At 38.6% G+C, this 21,460-nt stretch overlaps 1 pseudogene; it reads left to right on the top strand.

Annotated features, from left to right (window-relative positions):
- Positions 1-16,030, top strand: part of LOC149545526 (disease resistance protein Roq1-like) — a 105,519-nt pseudogene extending 89,489 nt beyond the window's left edge.
- Positions 16,031-21,460: the final 5,430 nt, after the last annotated feature.

Here is a 21,460-nt window from a genome sequence, read left to right as displayed (position 1 = left end):
TCTGAATTGTTTGATGAAATTCCTTGAGCTTCCATCAGCATTTTTGAGAGCAGATTTGAGGAGGGCCATTACAAGGGTTTACAAAATTTTCGATGAACACACCTATGGAAACAATTAAGTAAAAATAGGTCTGAGATTTACTAAATCAATTGGCCCATAAATAATGGTTTGATTAATTATTTATTTTATGATGGGAACATTACAACGTCCATGGACTTTGGATGACTCAAAGAAAACAATTTTGAAGGAATAGGTCCATTTAATTGATTGTTCCCAAGTTAAAGAGATTCAAGGAAATCAAAACTCACAAGGAAAAATCGGATATAAATCCACGGCCATTACTACCAACCAAACCGCTAAAATAATTGAAATTTCATTCGCCAACAACTTAAACAAAATCCAAGAAAACTCACCAATATATTATTGTTTACGACACTCCCTGCAGAAACAGTAAAATTGAAGCTAACCTTAATCAAATCTCGACCAAAAGATTTGTTTTTTATCCCTTTCAACAAAAAAATTCAAATAAATCAATAATTGATGTAAATCCATTGAACAAATGCGAAAAGAATCTTGCAAAGTTTATTGATATAAAAACACATACTGGCTGAAAGATTAAAAGATTTCTGAACTCCTCCAAAACCAGAAAATAAAAATTTCAATCCGCCCACACTGCTAATTCAAGAACTGAAAGCCCTTGCCCTTTTGTTTCCCCACCTTCACGTTTTTCAGATTGTTGTGCAATCACAAGGGCCATCCATTATATAATTGCTTCCTTGGTGGTGTTTAAGGGTGGTGGGCCACCCTTAAAGCATCACACGCTAAGGAAACAATTAAGCTTGAAAAAATAAGTCAACATATTAAAAGATTTCTGAACTCCTCCAAAACCAGAAAATAAAAATTTCAAATACGCCCATGCTGCTAATTCAAGAAATGAAAGCCTTTGCCCTTCCGTTTCCCTGCCTTCGTGGTTTTCGGATTGTTGGCCAATCACATAAGCAATTAAGCTCAAAAAAATAAGTCAATAGATTAAAAGATTTCTGAACTCCTCCAAAACCAGAAAATAAAAATTTCAATCTGCCCAAGCTGTTAATTCAAGAAATGAAAGCCCTTGCCCTTTTGTTTCCTTGCCTTCACGGTTTTTGGATTGTTGGGCAATCACAAGGGCCATCGATTATATAGAGATGGCCACCCTTAAACATCACACACTAAGGAAGCAATTAAGCTTGAAAAAGTAAGTCAACTTTGACTTTTAAGCACTTTTAGCCTAGGAATTAAGCATTAGTGTGTGATGCTTAAGTTGTACACAATGTGGTGGTCATTTTTAGGCGGCAACGAGCTCGGTGGTAGCAGGCATTGTCAGGTGGCCTGAGAATAGTAAAAACCTTCTTCCCATCATGACAACAGTAAAAACCTTCTCCTGTGGCATTCCGATTAATATGTCTGTGGCCCAGGAAACAACTTGGTGGCTTTGCATTTATGGTGGCTCAAATACGAGCTGGGAAGACAATGTTGTGGAGGAGGGCCACCGCCAAAATTGCCACCGACACATTAGAACTTGCCAGTAGTGACGTGACAGTTTTCCGGCAGGCATCCGCCCAGGAGATAGCCTCATCCTTTAAAAAGTATATTTCCTAATCATTTATTCAGACTGTCATGTTTTGAGTTGTGTTGTTAGAAATGAGAAAGGAGAAACAAGCAACAAAATGTAAAGGAATATCTAAAAGTCGTCTAAAAATTAAATAATTTAATTATAAATCATAAATTTTATGGCAGAACTAAATATAAAAAAAAGTACTTTTGAGATGTCATAGACAATTTATAAAAAAATATAACTAGCACTCGCACCTTGCAGGTCCAAGGGTCAAGCAGATAATTAAGACACCAATCAATTTTTCAAAAGACTATAATACAAATAAATTAAAAGTCAGTACATTATGAATGTGAGCTTTGCATATTATCAGTTAAAAGTAAGCATCCAATTTACATGAAATTCCCTATTGAGTATGGTCATGCCTTTAGAAATCAAATGCAAATGTCAAATACAAACAAAACAAGATTAATCACCTAAAATTTCCATCAATCTATTTTAGCTCCCTATTTCAATCAGGGAACCGAACTTGTAAAGATAATTAACATTTTAATTCTTAAATGAACTCTTTTTTAAAAAAGAGTCAAAAAGAGATCTATGTACACACAAATTTTTAAATAAAAAATCAAAGTCTAAGATCCTTAAAGTTAAGCATCCATATTCGAGATTTATACAGAGATAGATATACAGATACAAATGATAATGATTCATGTTCATCTGGGACCTTTCTTGTAAGTCAGTATATGTTATGTAGCCAAAGATGAATATAAGCATCAGGTTCAAAAAATAAAATTGTGCCAATAAGTTTTCTTTGAATTTTAGCAATTTTTTTAACATACATCACTATGTATTTGATATATCTATCTTGTTGTTCAGGAAACCCTGCCACCCAAAAATGTTCTTTTTAGTGTCCGTGTGAATGCTACCCTGTTTTCTATGTACTTATTCCTTGTTTATAGCCGACGTGGATATTCTAAGTTGACAGTTCGGATTTCCTTTGGCTACTCCATCCCAGCCAGCACTGATTTTTTTCTCCAGACATTCTCTTCCGTGTACCCATTACAGCCCAAGGTGCATTTGCTAGCACTATTGCTTAAACAAACCTTTGATGGGTTCTGTTTCTTAGTAGCAGCAGAAGAACATTTTCCCAACCATTGAAGTTCAACTTGTTTGTACCACCCAGATGCTGACTCACACATTTGTTCATAGTATCACTCAGAGATAGCATTTTGGTTTCAGGGATCATCAATTCGTGTTACTTTGGATCCCAGCCTTCCTCGTTTCATCCTCTATACATGCCATAACCACCCAGTTACAATTAGTAGTTGAGCATAATAATAGTTTTATTGAAAATTTTTAAATTCTCCTTTTAACTATGTAATTTTGTATAATAAATTAGTAAGTTATAATGTAGTTATATTATGCACAGTCTTGTTTAGAATGAATATGTATTTTACTTTGGTTGGGCATTCCCTATATTTTGCAATCCACTTCAGAAATACAAGTCTGTCTTAATAGCAGCACAATTCAACATACCTTTGCACACATTTAAGAAACATGTGGAAACAGTCAAAGCTGGAGCAAATGACCTACACCATATAAATTTGTTGTTTATTTCCTTGGTAATAACGCTGGACAAGCCCATGTACACTATATCATTACCAGCATAATTTGGAAATTGGCCCTCCAACACAGAATTAGCCCCACACAAATCCATTCATATGGAAAAACGTTTATATCTCAATCATCAGATATGTCACTGATCTCTAGATTGAAAAAATAAATTTCCTGACCAAACAGGGTAAATTTTGTTTTAAAAAGAAGCAAGTATAGAACATAGCATTGAAGAAGTTGTCACTCACATATAGGTCCTTTTTGCTACCTTCTTTCCCTTGAAGCATGAACTGACCGAGTGACTGAAGTAAATAAGCTCATTCTACAAATAGTTTTGTGGCTGAATAATTATAGCCATTATAAAGTCGCCATATACTTCCAAGTGTTGTATATAATGCAGCCGTGGGAAACTGTAAACCCAAGGAATTGAATTGGATAAAACTTAAATCTACAAACACCAGTGACTTAAAAAAACCTCACTGATTTTACCATTTTTATGTACCTACAACAAAACATTCATTCATTTTGGAATATTACCAACAGTGGTTCTAGATTCATGTCTTCCAAACAATCCACTAAATGTGGCCCTATGGCTACGGAGACAAATAATGGTATATATTTCATTAACCTTACCGAACAAGAAATACCCAAATGATTTAAATCTTTGCTATTAATTAACAACACATAAATCTTGAATTTGAACGGAAACATATATACCAAATAATACCTTTTTTGTGGCCAGCACTGTTGTTGCCAGTATAAAGCTAAACTTCAAACACTATAAATTGAGAAAAATCATTTAAAGTGAAAAATATTCATTTATTATTGCCCATGGCTTTTCTTTCTTCTTCCATGGCTGCTAATTCACTCTCTAGTGTGTCTATATAATCTATTATATTCAGTAAGAAAATCAACATTTGTAATCATAGTAAATACTGCATTTGTGGGATAGATTGACAGTGTAACATACCCTATTAATTCTACCTTGAATTTTTTAGTTTTGATTCAACAACATTTTGTCAAACAGTTGGTGTGCAAAGTCTGATTTATAATTTCTGAGTTCTTGTTCAGATGTTATAATACTTCTCTGTCAAACAATGACCATATGATCTGAAGAATAGCAAGGACAAATATCTTGGCACTTGAACACTACTACAAATATGCAATGTAAAGAGTTCTTATGGACTGATCGTAAATGTTCCGTACACTTATTCCTCTATTCAAGATATACAAACTTCATATAGCTGTGTACAAAAGTGACTGAGTTTGTAGTGCAAAGACTGTTACATAGTGACTGAATATGCAAAACTCTTTATAATTATGACACCTATACATTCATTGAACTATTATAATCGGGTGTAGAAGAACCTGGAAATAATATGATCGCTGCTGTTCGAAATTTGAGGATGGATGTCCAGTTTAGCAACCCATCTAATAGCTGCTCGGTTAGGGTATGAAATATGACCTCCAAGTACACAGAATGAGGATTGTTCATGCGCACTATTCACATGCACTGGTTCACGCGCACTGTTCACGCGCACTGTAGCAGCACTGTTTACCCACAAACCTGCTCCAAATCTCACCTCCAAATCTGCTGTCCATGCTGTTCAATGTCTGCAATGATATGCCTTTGGAAATGGAACAATTTCAATCTTACCTGTAGCTGAAAAATTGAAGCTGAATGCACACAGTATGAAGCTAATAGATCTTAAATCCCTTGACTCTGTCTTCCAAGAGCGAAAGGATTGTCACCAATGGAGGATTTCGTCTCCAAAAGCCAGCAACCAAACCAACCAAACTAAGCTTGAATTCATCAATCTCTTCATATCTCCACACCCCATTCATGGCTGTATATAAAGTCCTCTTAGAGGGTCGACCCCCACTCCACAAGCAATGTGGGATTAAATCTCATATTTGCATTTTAATATATTGTTTCCATTTATCACTTTAAAGTCCCAAGGAGATCATTTGGTGTCCCACTCTTGGGCACACATATAAATACAAAATATAATAAAGTAACCTTATAATATTAATTTAATTGAAGTTACTTTATTAAATAACTTCCGGCATTAAAATTCCATAGCAAATGATCTCGAAACACCACAAATGATAGCTCGTTAGAAAGAGCTAAGAAAAACACATCCAACCCCATCATCAAAATTATCATCCGGCTAGCCTGGCTGACTTACTAAAAATAGTAAGTCACATTGTAAATGCCTCCAAACGAACTTAGCTGGCCCCAGAACAAAATCGACTAGGCCAAAACACCACAAGATCCCGTCCATGTCCTTGTTAGCCCCCGGGACCACATAGAAGTAGGCTAACGACAACATATATCCAAACTGGTTAAACAGGGGACATTACAGTCCGCCCCTCTTGAAATTGCTTGTCCCCAAGCAATCTCAACTCTGGATGTTGAAGAACCTGCTCTGCCTCCCATGTTGCATCCTCAATAGGTAGGTTCCTCCACTTCACTAGGTACTCCCTGATAGTCCTCCGGCGAAGCACCCTCTCCCGGGTGTCAAGTATAGCTTCAGGAACCAAGATAAGCTTTCCCTCATCATCGAGAGGTGGCAATACTACTGAAGGCACCACATTGTGCCCCAATGCCTTTTTAAGGCGTGACACATGGAACACATTATGCACTTTACTGTCTGCAGGCAGTTCCAACTCATAAGCTACCTCGCCCACTCTCCTGATTACTCTGAATGGTCCATAGTAGCGCGGTTTCAATTTCTCTGTTCCACTCCTCTTGAGAGAGGACTGCCTATACGGCTGTAACATGAGGTACACCATGTCTCCCACCTCAAAAGACCTCTCAACCCTGTGCTGATCAGCATATTGCTTCTGCTGATTTTGTGCCTTTTGCAAGTTTTCCTTCAAGGATCGCATAATGTCCTGACACTCTTGCAAAAGATCCTTGGCCTTAGGCACCCTACTGTCCCCAAATAACAAATCCAAGAAATTAGGAGCATCATACCCGTATAGTGCCATAAAAGGGGACATTTGAATAGACATATGGTAAGAGGTATTATAGCAGTACTCCCCTAGATGTAGCCACTTCACCCAAGCCCTCTGCTGCCCTGCAATATAGTTTCGGAGATATCCCTCAACCCACTTGTTCACTATCTCTGTTTGCCCATCAGTTTGGGGGTGGTAACTGGTACTCGGAGTGAGCTCTGTTCCACATAACTTGAACAACTCCTGCCAAAAGTGGCTCATAAATCTGTTGTCTCTGTCACTGACTATGCTTCTTGGTATCCCATGTAGTCTGAATACCTCTCGAAAAAATAGTTCTGCTGTTTGTGTTGCTGAATACGTAGACGAAATTGCAAAGAAATGTGCAAATTTCGTCAATTTGTCTACCACAACAAAGATACAATCCCGACCCTGTGCCTTGGGGAGGCCTGTGATGAAATCCATGGAAATGCTATCCCACTTCTTCTCTGGTATGGGTAGGGGCTGTAGTAAACCACCTGGAAAGGAATGTTCCTGTTTGTTCTGCTGACATACTTGGCACTCTCTAACAAATTGAACCACCTCTGTTTTGAGTCCTTTCCAAGTGAAGCGCTCTCTCACCTGCCGATATGTCTTAAAGAATCCAGGATGTCCTGCCAATGGTGAATCATGAAACGCCCTCAAAATCTTCTGCTTCATAGCAGACCCGGGTACTAAATAAATCCTTTCCTTGTAGATGATCAGATCATTTACAACAGTGTATCGGCTATCCTGAATAGTTCCTTCAATAATACTAGATGCCCAACTATCCTTGGCATACTCTGCCAAGATCAACTCTCTCCAATCATCCATGACTATCCCAACAGCAAGCAAATGAGGCCTTCTGGATAAAGCATCTGCGACAATATTTTTCTTCCCTTTGACATAGACTATGTCGAAATCATAAGCTTGTAACTTACTCACCCATTTCTGTTGCCTGTCATTAAGATCCTTCTGCCCAAGGAAATGTTTCAAGCTGTTATGATCTGTTTTTACTGTGAATCGGCTCCCTGCTAAATATTGCCTGAACTTAGCTAGCGCGTGCATGATTGCTAGCATTTCTTTGTCATAGATGCTGTAAGTTCTCTCAACACCTCGTAATTTCCTGCTCTCATATGCGATGGGATGTTTGTCCTGCATGAGGACAGCTCCTACGCCCTCTCCCGAGGCATCACACTGCAGCTCAAAAGGCCTGGTGAAATCTGGAATGGCTAAAACAGGACACGTACTCATCAGCTCCTTGAACCTGTCAAAACAATCCTGAGCCCTCTCTGACCACTTGAAACTGTCTCTCCGTGTCAAATCTGTAAGTGGTGCGGCTATCTGTGAAAATCCCTTCACAAATCTGCGGTAGAACCCACAAAGCCCGAGAAATCCCTTGAGTTGTGAAGTGTTCCTCGGCGGTGGCCAATCCAGAATGGCCCTGATCTTGTCTGGGTCAACCCGAACACTTCCTGCACTAATAATATGCCCTAGATAGAGCAACTCTGTCATCCCGAACTCGCATTTACTCATCTTGGCATATAATGACTCCCTCTCTAGAATACTGAGCACTGTATCAATATGCTTCAAATGTTCCTCCCAAGTATGGCTGTATATCAGTATATCATCAAAGAATATCAACACAAAATTCCTCAGCTGATCTCTGAACACTCTATTCATACAGGACTGGAAAGTGGCGGGAGCATTAGTCAACCCGAAAGGCATGACTAAGAACTCAAAATGTCCGTAGTGGCATCTAAAAGCTGTCTTCTCCACATCCCCCTCTCTAACCCGTATCTGGTGGTAGCCAGATCTCAAATCAATCTTAGAGAAGTAGCATGCACCGTGCAATTCATCAATAAGCTCATCGATGCGCGGGATAGGGTATCGGTTCTTGATTGTCTTCTTGTTTAGCTCCCTATAATCAATGCACATCCTCATTGTACCATCCTTCTTCTTCACCAATACTACTGAAGAAGCAAAAGGACTCTTGCTTGGCCGTATGTGCCCCATGTCAATCAACTCCTTGATTGCCTTTTCTATTTCATCCTTATATCTCTTGGGGTGGCGGTAAGGTGTGATGATAACTGGCTTAGCCCCTTCCTCTAACTCAATAACATGCTCGATTCCCCTATCTGGGGGTCTTCCTGGAGGTATCTCATCAAACACCTTAGTATGTTTGGTTATTATTTTTTGTACATCAGGTGGATACTCCTGTTTATGTTGCTCTGTCACCTCAGGCATTACTTTGAACTCTGTTGCCCACTGCACCTGATCATGTCTAAAGAAACTCTGCATTCGTTTGAGTGAGACCACTCGAAGTCTCTCATCTGACAAACCTCTGAGCACTATCTTCTTACCATTTGCCTCAAACCTCATTTCCATTTTCTGGAGGTTAAATGTAAACTCTTCCAGAGACTTCATCCAGTTCATTCCAAGCACCATATCCTGATCACCAATGTTCACCACAAAGAAATCTCCTGTCATGTCATAATCTCCCAAACGAAGCTGCAAGTTGGAGATTTTCTTGGTACAGTCAATTTTGAAGCCATCGGCAACCATCACCTTAAATCCCCTATGCTCCTCTGTATGTAGCCCTCTGCGTGTCACAAACTTCTCATCAATGAAGTTATGTGTTGCCCCTGTATCAATGAGTGCCACAAATCTCTGTCCATCCAAAGTTCCCCTAACTCTAAAAGTGACGGCCTCCTGTATACTAGACAACTGAGCTATCGTGCCATCACTACGTGCTTCCTCATGTGAAGAATTATCATCATCTCCATCTGATTCTGATGACTGCTCTGAATCTCCATCCACTGACTCTTCAGCTGAAAAGTACTCCATCTGCTTAGCTTTTGCTTTCAATGGACACTTATGTGACAAATCCCAAGGCTCCCTGCAATGAAAACAAAGCTTCTTCTTCCTGAGATCATTAAGTGTTTCATTGTCCAACCTCTTACTTTCCTCCTTAGGTGGCGGAGGCTCTCTATGAAAAGGTTTCCTGTCCTTATCTTTCCTTGAAGGGAAACTCTTTGCCAGGAATTTATTTTTAGAAGCTGAAGAGGAATCCATGTCACGAGCTTTCTTAATGGCTTCCTGCAAAGTGGGAGGGTTGAGAGCTTTAATCCACCCTCTCAACGGATCAGCTAACCCATCCATAAATAGAACCAGTATCCTCCGTTCAGATACATCTGTTACTAACACTGCAAGTTTCTGAAACTCTGAAATGTATGTCTCCAATGATCCCCATTGTTTAAGCTGAGCTAACTCCTTGAAATGGAGTTCTGGATCCTTCCTATCAAAACGTTCAATCAGTCTTTCCGTGAACTCCACATATGAGGTAATGTGTGCATGACCCATAGTGACCATACCATGATGCCACCACTCGTGTGCTAACCCCTCCAGATGAATTGCTGCGTACTTAATAGCTTCTTCCTCAGGCATAGGGTTCAATTGAAAGTATGTGTCAAGCTTTTGAACCCAAGCTCTTGCTGAAGACTTCCCCGAGCCATCATAATATGGTAACTGAAGTTTCCCTACTTTCTTCCGTAGCTCATAGTTCTGGTTCCTGTCATGTCCACGTGGCATATGTTTCATCCGCACATCCATATACTCCCTAAAGGTAATTGCAGCAGTAAAATCTGGACCTCCGGCTTCCCAATCTCTCCTCAACTGGTCCTGTATATCAATGATCTGGGGTTCTGGTACGGGCTGCTCTGGAGCTCTAGGAGGGAATGTGGGAATCATGGGCCTCGAACTCACGGTCCTAGCTTGCTGGGGTGCATGACCGAAATTGTTCCCAACTTGTTCACCTCCATTATGTGTCCCATCCTGATTATTCCCATTCTGATTGTTACCATTCTGATTATTACCTCCACCCATGTTAGCATTCAACCCCATTTGACGAGCCATCATCTGCATCATAAGCTCCAATCTCTGATTCTGTTCCTGTGCCCTTTGTTCTGCTAATCGCTGTCCCTGTGCCAAGGTCTCTAATAATTGTAAAAATCTTTCCTCTCCAGGCTCTGGACCGGCATTCCCGCCTCCACCTAATCTTGTATTCCTGTCATCTCGGTCACCCATATTGCTGTCTTGATCAAAAAATACCTCCGCTGTGTCTGTATGACTGGATTCTATACCCCCCTGTACGGATGAATTAGACTGTTTGCTTTGCAGGTCTGAACTCCTACTTTGTCTTGCTCTGGTATTGCGGAAATTATAAGGCCCCTGTCGCATGCTCAAACATAAATGCTCTGATTTTAGTGTTTTGACAAAAACACTTTCCCCTCTATCCGCCAGTTCCAAATTTCCTATAAGACCTCCACAGGATGGCAGGACTTATAGCTCTGATACCACTGTAACATACCCTATTAATTCTACCTTGAATTTTTTAGTTTTGATTCAACAACATTTTGTCAAACAGTTGGTGTGCAAAGTCTGATTTATAATTTCTGAGTTCTTGTTCAGATGTTATAATACTTCTCTGTCAAACAATGACCATATGATCTGAAGAATAGCAAGGACAAATATCTTGGCACTTGAACACTACTACAAATATGCAATGTAAAGAGTTCTTATGGACTGATCGTAAATGTTCCGTACACTTATTCCTCTATTCAAGATATACAAACTTCATATAGCTGTGTACAAAAGTGACTGAGTTTGTAGTGCAAAGACTGTTACATAGTGACTGAATATGCAAAACTCTTTATAATTATGACACCTATACATTCATTGAACTATTATAATCGGGTGTAGAAGAACCTGGAAATAATATGATCGCTGCTGTTCGAAATTTGAGGATGGATGTCCAGTTTAGCAACCCATCTAATAGCTGCTCGGTTAGGGTATGAAATATGACCTCCAAGTACACAGAATGAGGATTGTTCATGCGCACTATTCACATGCACTGGTTCACGCGCACTGTAGCAGCACTGTTTACCCACAAACCTGCTCCAAATCTCACCTCCAAATCTGCTGTCCATGCTGTTCAATGTCTGCAATGATATGCCTTTGGAAATGGAACAATTTCAATCTTACCTGTAGCTGAAAAATTGAAGCTGAATGCTCACAGTATGAAGCTAATAGATCTTAAATCCCTTGACTCTGTCTTCCAAGAGCGAAAGGATTGTCACCAATGGAGGATTTCGTCTCCAAAAGCCAGCAACCAAACCAACCAAACTAAGCTTGAATTCATCAATCTCTTCATATCTCCACACCCCATTCATGGCTGTATATAAAGTCCTCTTAGAGGGTCGACCCCCACTCCACAAGCAATGTGGGATTAAATCTCATATTTGCATTTTAATATATTGTTTCCATTTATCACTTTAAAGTCCCAAGGAGATCATTTGGTGTCCCACTCTTGGGCACACATATAAATACAAAATATAATAAAGTAACCTTATAATATTAATTTAATTGAAGTTACTTTATTAAATAACTTCCGGCATTAAAATTCCATAGCAAATGATCTCGAAACACCACAAATGATAGCTCGTTAGAAAGAGCTAAGAAAAACACATCCAACCCCATCATCAAAATTATCATCCGGCTAGCCTGGCTGACTTACTAAAAATAGTAAGTCACATTGTAAATGCCTCCAAACGAACTTAGCTGGCCCCAGAACAAAATCGACTAGGCCAAAACACCACAAGATCCCGTCCATGTCCTTGTTAGCCCCCGGGACCACATAGAAGTAGGCTAACGACAACATATATCCAAACTGGTTAAACAGGGGACATTACAGACAGATTGTCAAGAGTCTTAATTGTTTAAGACAACCATCCATCTTTTTGCTCATGAATGAATATGTAGAAGTTCAAATTTCCGAATGAAAATTAAGTGCAATGTCGTTTATCAGATAAAACATTTTTTTTTCCAATACTGATAAAAAAATGTGTTTGCAGAGATATATCAGATGCAGTTCACCTTTTAGATGGGATTGTGATGAGGGAGGAAGCTGAATACTGATGATAAAGCTCATTTAGCACAACACATCCTTCTCGTAGCTACACGTATGTGCTGAACGAAGTTAAATCATATCCATGATTGAGTTATCTCGTCCCTATTCTCACTTAGCCGGGGCATTCATTTCCAAGGCGGCTTTTGCTATAATATGTGTTGGTGGGGAAAAAGTTCTGCTGCTACTAAGAAGCAGAGTCCATCAAAGGTTGGTGGAGGGACTTGGCTGAAAAGGTTGTTGCTTCTTTGTGTAGTTTCTTGAATCGGGGCCCTCTGTATATTTCATTACACGAATGCTAGGATTGTTAAGCGTAGGGAAGATTTGCTGAAAAGCACGTGTGATGAACGTACAAGGATGTTGGAAGACCTATTAAACGTGAGCATGAATCATATACATGCTCTGGCACTAAATTCGAAAGAGGAAATGCCAGATGCAACCTCCAAAGATGTAAGAATAAATAGATTATACTATTATAATATGTTTTCCAATTCGTAGAAATTGAAATGATGCCACAGGCATGGAAACCTACCAAATTAGTAGCCTACATCACCGCCATCTCCTTCAAATGGCTACATCAAGGCATTAAGAGAGAGTAAGGTGATAAGCGCACCTGTTCTGGTGGACTTTCAAACAGGAATTTATCAGTCTCTTCCGAGCTTCAATGCTTTGTTGGGATAAAATTCTCACCAGAAACCATCGTTGTGAGGTGAACTGCTACCATCCTGTGATATTAGAGTATATGAAATGCGCAGCGGCGGTAGTTCCTGAAGCGGTGGTAGTCACCAGAAAACACCTCTGTGTCTTAGGCAGGGTTCTACGAAAATGCTTAGTGGTATGTTTGTCGAACAATCTGATGAGAACAAAACCCCTGCCAGCAGCTCTGTGTCAAGAGTTTGTAATGACAATGGAAGGAAATCCTCTACAAATTTTCTTTTGAAAAATGGGAAATATTTTCTGAGTTACCTTTCCGGACATGAGACAATTTGCCTGTCTGTCATAAGACAATTTCTCAGTGTCTGACAAGTTTCCGTCAGTGGGCAATGCCCACAGATAAAAGCCTATCGGCTTAATTAACTAATAATTTTTATTTTTTAATGTGAAATTCATATAAAAATCAATTTAATCCTTTAAAACTGTAATTTCAAATGAGCCACATTCTGTCATTAAAAAATGTTCTTAAACAAGATATTCTATCATTAAACACAACTAAGAAACTCCTTCAAAACATATTCCATTGGTAAAAACAGTTACTAGACCGCCTCATTCTAGAGAAATCAGTGCAAGCAAGTGAAGTGAGTATTAATGTTAAAAATTGCTATTTTAAATTTTTTTTTGCCGCTCTGAAATATTTCTTCCGCTTGGATAGGGGCTTTTCTTGTGTTGAAAGAGTTGTCTTCGTTGAGATACTAGTTAAGCTACATTCTGTCATTAAAAACTGTTCTTAAACAAGATATTCTATCATGAAAAACAACTAAGAAACTCCTTCAAAACATATTCCATTGGTAAAAACAGTTACTATACCGCTTCATTCTAGAGAAATCAGTGCAAGCAAGTGAAGTGAGTATTAATGTTAAAAATTGCTATTTTAAATTTTTTTTGCCGCTCTGAAATATTTCCTCCGCTTGGATAGGGGCATTTCTTGTGTTGAAAGAGTTGTCGTCGTTGAGATACTAGTGTCTATTTCAGAATCTTCCATGAATTTATTACATAAAATGCATTGTTAAAACATATTGTTTCAATTTCTGTAACTTTTCATTTAGGTTTAATTTGTTTTCTCTTAAAGACACAATACGAAGATAATCTTGTTAGCTAGACCTATTTTGCATCCAAACAGTTGAGGAAAACTGATTTATTTAGATGCTATTGTGTTTGGAGTCAGGACAACCAAATATTTATTGAACTGCGTGCTGGCTGTATTAGCTCTTCTATTTTAAAGTTTTTTGATTTTAAAATTTTTACCGTATGCAGAACAGAATCGGCATTCATGGAATAATAGCAACGTGGAATGGATTACTTATTCGGTTTGTTTGACCATCTCTCATTTCTCTACTCTCATAACTATTTCTCTACTCATGAAACATGGGTCAATGAGTTTGACTCAAAAATCACACAGTTAAATTCTAATAACAATATCACAATTTGACTTGCTGTGAAAATTATCTATCTTATTTATTTGTTTGAAAAAGTTTATTATTATATTAATATATTATCATTTTATTTTCCAAATATTTTATGTTTTTTTTCAGGGTACGGACACGGGCATACCTGAAATGGCCAGAGTACGTGGTGAGGTTGGTTTTCAGGTTTGGTCCTCGGAAGGGGAACTGAAGGTTAGAACAAATAGAGGAATCTGGTCGCTCTCACCCTCTTTAGTTGGACTAAAGTATTTAGTGACCCATGGAGATTCTTTCAATCGAGTAATGAATAAAGTATCCAGAGAACTGGTTTGGCTCCGCTGGTATGAGATTGGACAGCGAAATCTTCCTTCAGGACTTTCATTCAAAAGGTTGAGCGTTTTGGAACTCCATGAATACAAATGGGCACAGAAAGAGGAACTTCACTTAGAAGAGTTTTGGGGGGAGTCAGATAGCGAGGCAAGTAGCGTCCATTTTACCTTTGTGGATTTTATATTTCGATCATTTTATAATTGCTTTATTCTTGGCATTTCTCTTCTTGGAAATTTGTTGCAGGTCCCTGTGCGGTTAAGGGAGTTGCTTATTTCTAGTTGCTACAAATTTAAAGGTTTTTCGAAATCAATAGGACTTCTCAATCATCTGAAAAGGATTGTAATAGTTGGTTGCAACAATACCTGGTGTTAGAAGACGCTAGAATGCAATCACTACCCACAAATTTAGGCTATTTGAGCAAACTGCGGCATCTAAGTCTCTATCGTTGCACAGAATTGAGGAGGCTGCCCATTTCTTTTAAGAACCTGATGCACCTCGAATGTTTGAATCTGAGCTGCTGTACTCAACTCACATTCGCGCCAGAGGACTTGGACATTCTGGAAAACATAAGAAAGCTGGAGTTTTTTGGGCTCAGTTGGTGTACAAACTTGGGAGAGTTGCCTCGTCACATCGGAAATAATGTTTACTTGAGAAAGCTCGATTTGGACTTCAGCAGTTTAAGGGAGCTACCAGATAACATCGGTCAACTCAGCAGGCTGACAAATATGAGGATAGAAAATGTGTTGTCGACTAGCTTGCCGACTTCTCTCGGAGGTTTGTCTTCTTTGACTAATCTTTCAATTTATAATTGTCCACAGCTGGAATGTCTACCGCACTCTATTGGAGGTTTATCTTCCTTGACGAGTCTCTATATTCAAAGATGTCCTGAGCTGAAACATGTACTTGACTCTTTTTGAGATTTGTCTTCTTTGAGGGAACTTGTAATTGAACGTTGTCCTAGACTGGACGGTCAAGGAGATAAATCTCTATAAAAAGCAATTAGGCAACTGGGCAATCTTCAAAGGCTGCACATAAACGGATGCCCCTCAGTGGATCATCTTTATCTTTTCGATCGAGCAACCTGAAAAAAATACAAGTGTGCAGGATTTCATTTTCTGAAGTGTGCGAACTTGGAGAGGCTCCATATTTTTGTCAATCACCATTTAGAGGAGATCGAAGTCCTGCCAAGGACTCTCCAATCAAAAGATCTCATAGGCACCTGCTGGGAGGGCCTGGTGTTGATATGGTGAAGGCCAATGGTCACTTGTTTCTTCCCTCCAATAAGCGTGTCTCTTGGTTTCCTGAGACCTTTCATATGTAATATTATTGGAGCCTTTTTATATGTTGCTCGTGCTCATTTGTATTCATCTTTTACACAATAATCCAATACTCTGCAGTCTGGATGTAGCCACTATTGTGGTGAACTAGGATAAATCTGGTGTTTTGTATTTTTTCTTATTGCGTCTATTTTATTTCTCTATTTAAAGCCTTTCAATTGGTATCAAAGTATGAGGTGTGCAGATTGAGAAATTGGTGTTGAGTTTTTTTTTCAAAAAGATGGAGGATATGAAAATAGAGAAATTTATAGGCAAGAATTATAGCCTGTGGAAAGTGTACATGCGCTCTTTGTTGGTTAAGCAAGACTTAGCACTTGCAATTGAAGGAAAGTCTAATAAACCGGCTACAATGTCTAATGAAGATTGAGAAAAGATGGATGAGAAGGCGATGGCATCCATTTTTCTTTCGCTAGCGAAAAATGTCTTGTTCAATGTCTCAAACGAGAAGTCAACGAAAGAAGTTTGGGACAAACTTCAGAATATGTATCAAACAGTGTCGGCTGCAAACAAAATCTTCATTATGAAGAAACTCTACAAACTGAAAATGAAGAAAGGGACTACAATGTCAAATCATATAAATGATTTGAATACCCTACTATGTCAAGCAAGCTCGGTTGGTATGATGAAGCCAAAGCCATCATCTTGTTATGTTCTTTACCTGACAGTTGGGATCCCGTAGTTACAGCTGTAAGCACTTCAAACTCTACAAAGTCAAAGTTGGCCTACGATGAAGTTGTTGCCACTTTATTAAGTGAAGACATGAGAAGGAGTAACAAAGACTCCTCATCTAGTGATGCTCTCACTATGGTCAACACTGAGAGAAGAGGAAGAAGCCATCATAGAGGAAATAATAATTACAATTAGTGAAGATTAAAGTCACCCAATCGATCAAAGTCAAGAGGTAGGAATGGAGGATGCTAGTTTTGTGGTAGGCCTGGCCCCACAAAGAGAATTGCCAGGCTTACAAGAAAGCACAAGAAAATGTGAGAAACATGGAAGCAAATACAAGTTATGAGAAAGATGAAAGCGTTTTAGTTCTTTCTACAAGTGACACAAAATCAGATTCTTGGGTGATAGATTCCGGAGCTTCCTTCCATGCCACTCCTTGTACGGATTGTTTCATAAACTACCATGAAGGTCAATTTGGAGAGGTATTTCTTGGAGACAATAAATCATGTGAAATAGTTGGCAAAGGTGACATTTTGTTACAACTGGAAGATGGAGGGAAATGGTTGTTAAAAGATGTTCGCCATGTTCCCAAATTAAAGCGAAATTTGATTTCCGTCAGTTAGCTCTTTGCACAAGGATATTATCCATCCTTACATCCAAATACTTGGAATGTTACCAAGGGTTCAAGAATAATTGCTAAGGGAAACAAAGTTGGTAATCTTTATCTTCTTGAGAAGCCTATTGAAATAGGGGCTACTATGACAGTCATGGGCAGTGATGCAACACTTTGGCATCAAAGATTAGGCCACATGAGCAAAAAGGGCTTTGAGGTAATGCTCAAAAGGGATCAACTACTGGGTCTCCAATTAGCAAATTTGAAATTTTGTGAACATTGCCTTTACAGAAAGCAAAAGTGGGTCAACTTCTTGAAAGATGGACATAATCTCAAGGAAAAACCATTGGAACATGTACACTCGGATGTATTTGGTCCGGTTGAGGTAAGCTCTTTAGGAGGTGCAATTTTTTTTTGTTACTTTCCTTGATGATTGTACTAGGAAAGTATGGATATATATTATGGCAAATAAATCTAAAGTTTTTTCTAAGTTTAAAGTTTTCAAAGCTCTTGTTGAAAATCAAAGGGGCCATAAGATCAAATGTTTAAAAACGGATAATGGAGGTGAGTTTTGTTCACTAGAGTTCGACAATTATTGTGCAGATAATGGTATTCGTAGGGTGAAAGTTGTACCCTACACCCTTCAAGAAAATGGGGCAGTGAAAAGACTCAATAGGACTATAATGGAGAAAGCTCGGTGTATACTTTCAAATGCAGGATTGGGAAATTTTTTTGAGCTAAGACATGTAATATAGCCATATATCTCATTAATCGGAGTCCTTCAAGGTTGAACTTCAAAATTCTGGAAGAGGAATGGCAAGATAGAAGAATTTCATACTCTCATCTTAATGTTTTTGGTTGTCAAGCTTTTGCATATGTGCCCAAAGAAAAGAGAAGCAAGCTGGATCCTAAATCCGAAGCTTGCATATTTGTTGGATATGGAGAGGATCAGTTTGGCTTCAAGTTTTGGAGTTTAACTAAAAAGAAGATCATTAGGAGCAGAGATGTCATCTTTAATGAGAAGGTATTTCCGCATTCTAAAGATGAGACTCCTAACAGAGAATTCATTCCTTTATTTGATATGATGAGTAATGGCACCCACTCTTAGCATGGTAATACACAATTGTTGTATCCCACAAATAATCTTTCTCCTACATCAGTTCTTGCTCCTACCCCTGTCTCTCCCTCAGAGGATACATGGCATACTGAACAAGAAGATTCCCTCTTCAACTCGGGAAATTATGACAATGAAAGTGTAAGCTCAAGATAGTTAACTAACATAAATAAATCAAATGTTGAGCCTATATATTCACAACCTCAGGTTTATGAAATAGAACACTTTCATTGCCAAGGTAATTGTCGAGGAATAAGATACAATGGCATAGACAAAGATTTTCAGCAATATGGGTTGGGATTTGACAAGTTACCAAGCACTCTCTCTCCTAATAGGTTCTCCAATCTCCAGGGCCCGCACTCTGCTTCATACAATCCGAATAACTCTGCGCAATATGAGATAGCGCGTATGGATGTCAATAGACATCTACAGTCAATTCAACATAGCAATATGTTGGTAAACAGATTGTTCTTCTTCCGATTCTCCTTTTAATTTACCCAATTTGTAATGAAGAACAACTTTACACAACAGTTGGGAAACTGTTTCTGAGAATAACTAGTTTCCCTCTGAATTAAGGTACAGCTCCCTATGTGAATAATATTCAAGGAATTATGTTTTTCTCCTAAACTAACACGGGGTATGCTCTTAACCCGAGAGCAAAAGAGGTAAACTGAATTAAGCCTAAACAAGACTTAATCCAGGCAAGAAAAACTTTATAATCTATTAACCAAGCAATAGAACTCACAATTCTTATGAATCCATATACTCAACATTTAATTTAAATGAGATGATTAAAGACTTCTAATGAATCTTTCTTTGAATACCCCAAAGCACTTCTTACTGTGACTAATTCATATCCTCATGACAAAAGAATAAAACATCTTTTCTCTCCTTCTGTAATTCGGAAAAAGAAAGACACATAGAAGCAATGACTAATTACAGGGAACAGAAAACCATTGACATAAAATCCTCTTTATTGGCTCTGCAATAATAAGTCTGATACATCAACAATTTTCTCCTCCCTATATGCAATGAAAACTAATATGCCCTCTCCTCTACTCCAGCACTTTGACTATATGCAGGAAAAGAAGAACCCTTGGCATCAAAAAAAAAAAAACCAATAAATAACTTTCCATGACCTTTCGGCTTCATCCTGCCTCTTCGGAGTCAATCTTATTCATCATATTATCAAATATTTACTTCCTTTTTATTCCAGCTGATTCATATTCCCATCTCCAATGAATGTGGATGATATTCTTCATGTGAGAAGGAAACTTTAAATTTGACACACAATCAAATATTGATTGAAAGCCAATCAGATGTTTTATGCTTTTCTCATCTAATACTCTATTTAGACTCTTTATCTTCTCAAATGTTAATTGCCACAATTGACCTTTTCACTTTCCAAATACAGCTTGGGCTTGAGTTCTTCTATTCGGATTTTATGGACATTCATTCTTATAATGATCTTCCCACAATCCCAACATCCCCCAGCCGGTCCTAACCTTCCTTCAATTGTAGCTTTAGAAGAAGTTGCTTGCGACAAAGGTTTTGGTTGTTTTTGCCATTTTGCTCCAAAATTCCTTGGTCCCGTCGTCTCACTTTTCCTCGTATAATCTATTGATTTAGCCATGCTGCTCTTGTTTGGCACATCATCAACTTGCTTCCTTCTAGTTCTTGAGATCTGGTTATCTGCAAGTTCTTTTTCCTTGGAGGCACCAACTAAATCAGCTTTTGGAAGGACTCGAGGATACTAGCTTCTGTGTTTCTCATATGTTCCATACTGTTTAACTAGTGATGGCCAATGAGATGTGTGTTGGGTCCCTGCACTTTCGCATGATGAAGATTCACAACACAAAGCATTGAATATGGCAATGAGGACGGCTACATCGAGAGCTGCCTAATGTAGCTGAATTAGAAGGGAGTTGCTAATTGGTGATTTGTTGCCAAAGGTTGTTGGGTTTGCCCATGCCATCCAATAATCACTACCTTGCCAGTCTCTCTTTCTTCTTCTTGCACCAGCTGAGCCTTCTTATTCTCAGGATCAACATCACTTGTTCTCTTATCTCTTTCTTCCTGGTCATTATCTCCTCTAAAAATCTCATTATTGCTTTCTGTTCATGGCACCTGTGGCTTAGCTTCATTTGGTAGATTATTAGTTAGATTTTGATTTTCTGATTCCACCGTATCAAATTCTGAAGATGCAACTATATGATGGGAATTTGCATTAGCATCCATGGCATCCAAAGCTTTTTGATGGGCACCAACCAATTCTAATAAATCTGTACCTGACTGCAAAATATTACTATATTTCCCATCTTGGGTAATTTTGCCATCGCACATTACCAAAATGAGATATGCAGTTGGCAGGAATTCCACTTGATGGATCACATAAAATACAGTCTTTTTACTCAAAATGTCAAGAACACGTTCCTTGAAAATGTGAGTGCCTGTATGTGCATCAACCACACTAAAAGGATCATCAAAGAGATAGATATCTACATCTTGGTATAATGCCCGTGTCAGCTATACTCTTTGTTTTTGGCCACCACTCAAATTAATGCATCTTTCTCCAATTACAGTTTGGTCACCATATGCAAATGATTCAATATCTTTCTTCAAAGCACAGGCCTTGAGTATGCACTCATACCTAACTCTCTCCATTTGTTTCCCAAAGACAATATTGTCCTCTATTTTACAGCTTTGTATCCACGGGGACTGAGGTACATAAGCTTTTGTATCACTCAACCTAACAATGCCAGAAACCCTCGGTATTTCTCCTAGTATTATGGCTAAAAGGCTTGATTTGCCTGACCCCACTATTCATGTCCCACTGCACAATCTTTTTATCACTCATACCTGCAAGAAGCACATTTTGTTTATCCTCATCTGAATTGAGCTTTACAACATACAAAATTTTCCTCATGGAGAAATGTTGAAATCACCTTCCCTGCTTCTGTGTCCCGAAGCTTGATGTTCCTGTCGTACCAGACATTTAAAAAAACATGGAACCATCATTGCTAAATGATATATCTATGACTGCCTTTGAATGACCCATGTATGTCTTCATGCATTTACCGCTGTTAAAAACATCCCAAATTTTGATCTTGGTATCCATAGGCTTGGGAATA

This window comes from Cupressus sempervirens, chromosome 7, assembly GCF_028749045.1.
Source record: "Cupressus sempervirens isolate cs-2001-9-10 chromosome 7, ASM2874904v1, whole genome shotgun sequence".
In the NCBI taxonomy this organism is placed as follows: domain Eukaryota; kingdom Viridiplantae; phylum Streptophyta; class Pinopsida; order Cupressales; family Cupressaceae; genus Cupressus; species Cupressus sempervirens.
The sequence above is the reverse complement of the archived record's forward strand: the minus strand, read 5'-3'. Positions and strand labels throughout refer to the sequence as shown.